We start from the raw sequence: 6,591 nt of genomic DNA on the forward strand, positions 1-6,591 counted from the left end.
TACAGCTGAATGGAAACCACTTAAGCCCTATAGAATGTTTGTGTCACAGCGTGCTTGACTTGAAGAAGAATATGAGGAAGAAGCAGCTTTCTTTCTTTTCTTTTTTTAAGCAAATTTTATTAATTTCAAAAACAAACAAATCATCATCAACCATTACATATTTGAACCTTTTCCATTATAAATTTTACAAGTCAGATAAGACCTTATCTTATACAATACAATTCTATTTTAAGCCATTTCCATATGAGCATAAAAATACCTCTTATCCAATTTCTCTTTACTTCTCTTTACTCTTATTCAATTTCACTATTATTATTTCTTCTATTTCTTTCTGACTTGATTACCATTATTCTCATTCTGTATTTCTACAAGGTTTTATTAATACTCTCAAAAACATAGACACACAACAAACAAACATATAAAAAATCTTTTAGGAAAGTAACTTGGCCCCAGGTACCTCTCTTTATATGGGCTTTAATTATATTCATGCTCATCTTACATATCATTACCTATTTTGTTTACCATTCTATATCTTCTATATGAACTTCTCCACACATCACTCTTCATAATTCTATCTTATTTAATCCATCTTAGTTTAAATCATTATATTTGTATCTTTTGCCCATTCTTTATTATCCCTCTATCTCATTCCTTATAATGAAAAAAAAAAGAATTTCTCCTGAAATCACTAATCAGAGTATGATGCCTTTCTATCCTCCCCCTAAATTAATTAGATTAACATTTAAACTAACATCAAATACCCAATCTGATTCTGCTTGGTACATTCTATCTACTAATTTTTTCTTTTAATAACAATAAAAACAGAGTAATAAATCGAAAATGTTTAAATACATAGTGCCCTCCTAAATACATAGTTGAATAATAAATCTAAATATTAAATCTTATAGCATTCCCATTGCCTTTCCCTTTAATATTTTATTACATTTTAAAATCAATCATTATTAAACATTTCAACATTTTGATTTCTTATTAACTCTTAAGCCATTCTAATTTTCTATTTCTAATACAAATGTTACAATACCATCTTATGTACCTTGCAAAATCTTTTTAAGGAAATTGTACTTTACCCTTTGTCCCTAAAAAAATTCCTCTTTTCCCATCTAATTTCAAAACTTTGTAGCTTTTCTCCGCCTTTCCCCTTTCTTTCTTCCCCCACCAAATCTTCCTACCCCCTTCTTCTAGCCTCTGCCTTGCTGGCATCCCTTCTCTGTTGTGTTCCCTTTTTCTTTTGTTTACTATCATAATATTTATTTTGCATCATATTTTTCTCTTTCTTAAATGTTTTTTAGATCTTAAGTCCTTCATTTTCCTCGCTTTCTTCCTTCCTTCTTTCTTAGATAAATTTTGGGATTCATTAAAGATGGCGTCTTCTTCTTCTTCTTGTTGTTGTTCTTCTGCTTCCATCTGTTGTATTGTTTGCTGATAGTTAACCAGCGCCATTTCTAAAAATAGGAAGGCTTTTTCCATACCATCTTTACAGGCAGCTTTTGTTTGCTCATATTCTTCCCTCAGTTCCTCAGAAGAAAAAGCCATTATAGATCTTTTCTTTTCTTTTTTCCCTCTTTCTTCTTACACCAACCAAGATATTTCAAAAAAAAGTAAAACAATCCCAAAATCCACAATCCTCAATCAATCCAAGCCAAGACAAATTTCTCCCTTTCTCTTCCAAGGGTAGAATCAGACAAAAGAAAAAAGAAAGTCCAAATCTATATTTTAAAGCCTTATTAAAGTTATATTTCTGTCTTCAAATCCTTAAGGCATCTCCTCCAACAAAATCAAACCAGATGAATATATTTTTTGTCCTCTCCCTTCCGACTTATCCCATAAAGCTAGTTTTACCTGAAAAAAACAGGTTTCTCAATATCCACTTATTAATTCCGTCGGGAGGGAGAATAAACTTTCCTTTCAGCACCTCAGAATTGCCGCTTATTTTCTCTTGTGGAAAGAATCATCCAAAAAGCCATCATTTCCCGGAATTAAATTAAATGTATCTTAGAGTCCTCGATCAACCAAGAAGACTTTCACTTTTAAAAACTTTCTCCTCTTCCTCCAGCGCATACTTGCCCAGCTGCCGGCTTCTTTGTGGCGGCCATTGCGGACCGCCGCTGCACCGTCTTGGGAAAAGGGGGTTCTGCCGGCCGGGGAGGGGGTCTGCAACACCCCCAAACCCCTCTCCGGATCCCCCTATCTTCAGCTACCCCTGCAGGGTAGCCTAGCTCCGAACCCGTCCGGATCGGAGCACCAAAAGCGGCTAGCGCGACAGGGATCGCGCGGAATCGCAAATCCCTGCCGCTCCCGAAGCCGACAAACCGGAAGTCCCGAAGCAGCTTTCTTTCATCACCAAATAATTTTCTGAAATAATGTAATGCAAAGCTGCTGTTTCCAAGTTATATTTTTTCCCAAATGTGTTGGATGCCAACTTACATCTCTCTAATAGAAATAAGTGCCCAAGTGCTGAAGGAAATCAACTTCAAAAAGGCTTATGGTTTTATAGAATATTTGTATGACATATGGGGTTATTTAAGAGTAATTTCCTTTATTCTTCACCTATTGACAGAATCTTGCCAGAGTATAACTACATATTTACTCTGGGAATAGCTAGGGCGTAGCTTTTTAATCTTTTTTTTTTTTTTTTGCCAACCAATTTTCCAAGCTCCATTGCCTCTTTGCCTTCTGGAAATCCAGATTGTTCCAGCTCAGTAAAGGACTGGGTGAGGACCAACATACTGAGACTTGGTACAGACAAGATGAAGATATTGATTGTCAGTGGTAGAATTGAGTGGTTCCCTGCCATCCTGGGGAGGTGTACACTTGCTTAAAATGAACAAGTTCGTAGTTTAGGTCTGCTCCTAGGTGCATCAGTATCATTAGAAGTCCAAGTGCTCTTCGTGGCTCAGAGTGCTTTTTATTATCTTTGGCTGGTTTACCAATTGTGACTTTACATCAACAAGTTCTGGCCTTGATCTTTAAAGCTCTTCACAGCTGAGGACCAGATTACCAAAGAAGAACCTTTCCAGACTTTGAGCTTATCTAATGAAAGCCTCTTCCAGATTTCCTTCCCAAAAGAAGTGAGGTAATTTCTGCAAGAGGAAGAGCTTTTTCTATAGTGTTGCTCTATTAATGCAATTTCTCTAATGTGTGACTTGCTCCCACATTAGCATCATTCGGCACTTGACAAAGACTTGTTAATTGGTTTTTACTTACAATTTAGTTCATACGGTTTTAATTTTCAAATGGCTGCCTGCAGCTTCCTACATTTTAGTCTACATTTTATTTTATTGTATGTATTTTTATTCAAATAATATTGTAGCGTACTCTATTGTAAATTGCCCAGAAAGCTTCAGCTAGTGGGGTGGTTTAAAAAGTTAAATAAATAAATAAAAATACATGCCATGCTGCAAACTGTTTCCATTGAAAAAAAACCTTTTTTTTAAAAAAAAAAAAAATGTCCATTCTGTATTAGATATACTTAACCTTGAAATAAACTATTTTCAAGCATGCTTCTCTGTTCTTCTTAGTCAATCCATTTAGCACTGCAAGATGCTCTGTGCTACCTATGTACACACAGCTATTTTTATTGTTTGTTTGACCCTTTTAGAGCTATAGGTGTGAGTGCGTTGTTATATTGCTGAAGTCAGAGGCTCCCACAGGATCTGATGCTTTCAATATTGGCACAATCCTTTCTGCAAATGTTTCTGCTTGCAACCACTTGAAAAGCTTGGTTTTGGAATCAGGAGCTTGAGGCTTTTGTTCATTACAGAGCATATGAAATATGTGGAGAAGCTGAGCAGCTGCCTTTATACCGTGGAGGAGAATTCAGAAGTAGTAGAAAAGGAAGCCCTTAATAGCATCCATTTAAAATAGGTCGATATTTTTTTTTTTGAGAAAGTTTAACCAGACTAACAAATACAGGTAGTCCTCAACTTAACAACCATGATTGAGCCCCAAATTTCTGTTGCTAAGTGAGACATTTGTTAAGTGAGTTTTGCCCCATTTTACAACCTTTCTTACCGCACTTGTTAAGTGAATCAATACAGTTGTTAAGTTCCGTCTGCCTTCCCCGTTGGCTTTGCTTGTCAGAAAGTTGCACCAAGTGTGTCAGCATTCCAGGAAACCTCCACTCCAAACAATAACGCCGAGACAAACATCGTCTCAAAAGTTCTGTTTTATTTGGGTAGTAAACTGGCACATCTGAGGAATCCCGAATCTGAAAGTTCCGGGCTTCCTTGCAATAAGTAAAAAATTTACAAATCCACCCCCTGCACCCTTCATCGCATCACATGCCCCAATCGCCATCCGTCCCAACTTGAGATGTCCCCTCACACAGGTGCAAAATAACATGACCTTGAGTTAGCAGAAGAATGCTATTATGTCTAACCACATTCACCAAGAAATTACCCCTCCCCATTTTCCCAGGCTCAAGAATGTGGCAGTGTGGAAGTGTCCGGTCTCAATATGGCTGACAAGGTGATCAAGTGATCCCAAGACGTCTCAGCGGACAGAAACACGAGTTGGTTGTCAAGCATCTGAATTGTGATAATGTGGTCCTAAAGATATTGCAATGGTCATGTGAAAAACGTTCCTAAGTCACTTTTTTTTAGGACCATTGTAACTTTGAATGGTCACTAAACGAACTATTGTAAGTCAAGCAATAAGTGAATCTTTTCCATATTTTGCAATGGCTCATCTTCCTTGCAAATCAAAATGAACTCCAGTGTAACTCTTGCAAGGCAGGGCATCTTGTGACATAATATAGTTTTAAGATCACGCCTGTCTCTAAAACAATTAAAGTGAAGGGGATTTCCATGTAGCAGATCTGCAGAATAGTCCTATGTACATTGACTTGAAAGTTCATCAAATCCAATGAACTTTTACTTCCCAGTCAGGTTTGCGGTTGAGATTTGTCAAGGAGATAAGCACTAAAAGACATTATCCTATAAAGTCTTAAGAAAAATCAAAGTGTAAACTTGAAAACCAGATGTTTTCTTAGTTTGCAGGTCTTATGCTGAAGCAAAGGAGAACCTGGCAAAATGGCCAATTTCATCACTGGCTATCAAGAAGCCAGACAAAGCTGATGAAACTAAAGCACTTACCTAAATGTTACCTTAGGAGTTAGCAGGAATGAAATTGGCCATTTTATCAGGTTCTCCTTTGCTTCCACATAAAGTAACATTTGCTGAAAAAAAACCATCTGAAGCTCAGGAGCCGGTAGGTAAGTTGACAAATGAAGTGTCTCCCCAATGGGAAAATAAAGCTGCAATGGCTTAAAAGTAGTTTGAACTTAGCTCTTCAAGTGGATATTTATTAACTCAGTTCCCAATACTGTTGCAGAGCTGGGATCACAGGTCCAAAGGTTTCCAAACTAACACAACTGAAGTATCCAAAGCCATGGATTGATGAATTGGTCAATTTTGCATTCAGGTTTCTTATTATTCCTCATGCCTCATGCCATTTTTCAAATCAGATTTTTTTTCATCTTAGGTTTGCATGACAATACATTTTTGGCCTACTTTCCTAATGCAAATTTTAAGTATATTTAGACAGATGGGTTAGTATTTTTTCTTAATTTATGTGTTTAGTGTACTATTTGCTCAAAGCTTTACATTTTGGAGTGGTCGCTTTCTTGAATATGCACCTTTAAAATGTTAAAACGGCACTGCCAGATCTAGAGCACTGTGTATATAAAAGTAAAGTTCTGTTCCAGCTTACAGGTTGCTCTGAGCAGTATGAAATAAGTAAAATATAAAGCAAACAAACTGAAGTGGGTAAGCACACAAACATTTTCCAGAGCAAAAGCCAATTTGAAGATGAGGAATGGTTCACAGTTGTTAGCAGCCCAGATTGAATCCAGATCAAATAAAAAATCCCAAATGATAGATGTTGGAGAAGGGATGAATGGGTCAAACCAATTTAACTGTAAAGTGGTGGATAGTGATTGCTCCTGGGAATATATGAGCTTTATGTAGGATATACAGAACTGCAGAGACATGGGAAGATTAAATTCCAATGGAAGCATGCAAAATCAGGGACATTGGAAAAACCTTCTTGACATAAATATCCCTCCAATTATTATTAATATCTACTTCCATCCATTGTATGCATAGATTCCACTGGTCTAATACAGCTACAAAAGAAAGGAAAAATAAAATGTGTGGAAACAAACAATATTCACTGCCACCTCCAGCATTCAAGAACGTGCACAGGGAAACGGTGCCAACTACCCCCCTCAAAAAAAATGAAGATTGAAGGGAAAAATTATTGTAGAAAAACATCACTTTATTTGAGGATACCATTTATTGTTTAAATATTTTCTCCCTATAATGCATGCATCTTCTTTTACGGGTTTTCTATGCGTTTAGCTTTATGTTATCGTATTTTTATAGGCTTCTACAGATTTATTTACATCAACTTTCTTTTCAATATGTATCTTATTCAATGTACTTCTTATGATGTCTGTATCATAATCCCTGCAATTTTTCCTAAACTCATTTTCTCCTGTTCCTCCCCCCCCCCTAAATTCTCTCTTTTTTTTTTACAGGCAGCCTTGAATTATACATAACAACTTGAATT

The 6,591-nt window shown here is 36.4% G+C and overlaps 1 protein-coding gene across 1 annotated transcript in view; it reads left to right on the plus strand.

Moving 5' to 3' along the window:
- Positions 1-6,146, plus strand: part of LOC148132471 (cytochrome P450 1A1-like) — a 30,015-nt gene extending 23,869 nt beyond the window's left edge. Inside the window, exon 3 of the transcript XR_015748041.1 lies at positions 6,126-6,146. The gene's annotated coding sequence lies outside the window, so the exon portion shown is untranslated. The remainder of the gene's footprint in view (positions 1-6,125) is intronic.
- The last annotated feature ends 445 nt before the right edge of the window (positions 6,147-6,591 follow it).

Source organism: Notechis scutatus, chromosome 2 (genome assembly GCF_049901735.1).
Source record: "Notechis scutatus isolate UNSWTSFEM ecotype Mainland chromosome 2, rNotScu1.2, whole genome shotgun sequence".
NCBI lineage: Eukaryota > Metazoa > Chordata > Lepidosauria > Squamata > Elapidae > Notechis > Notechis scutatus.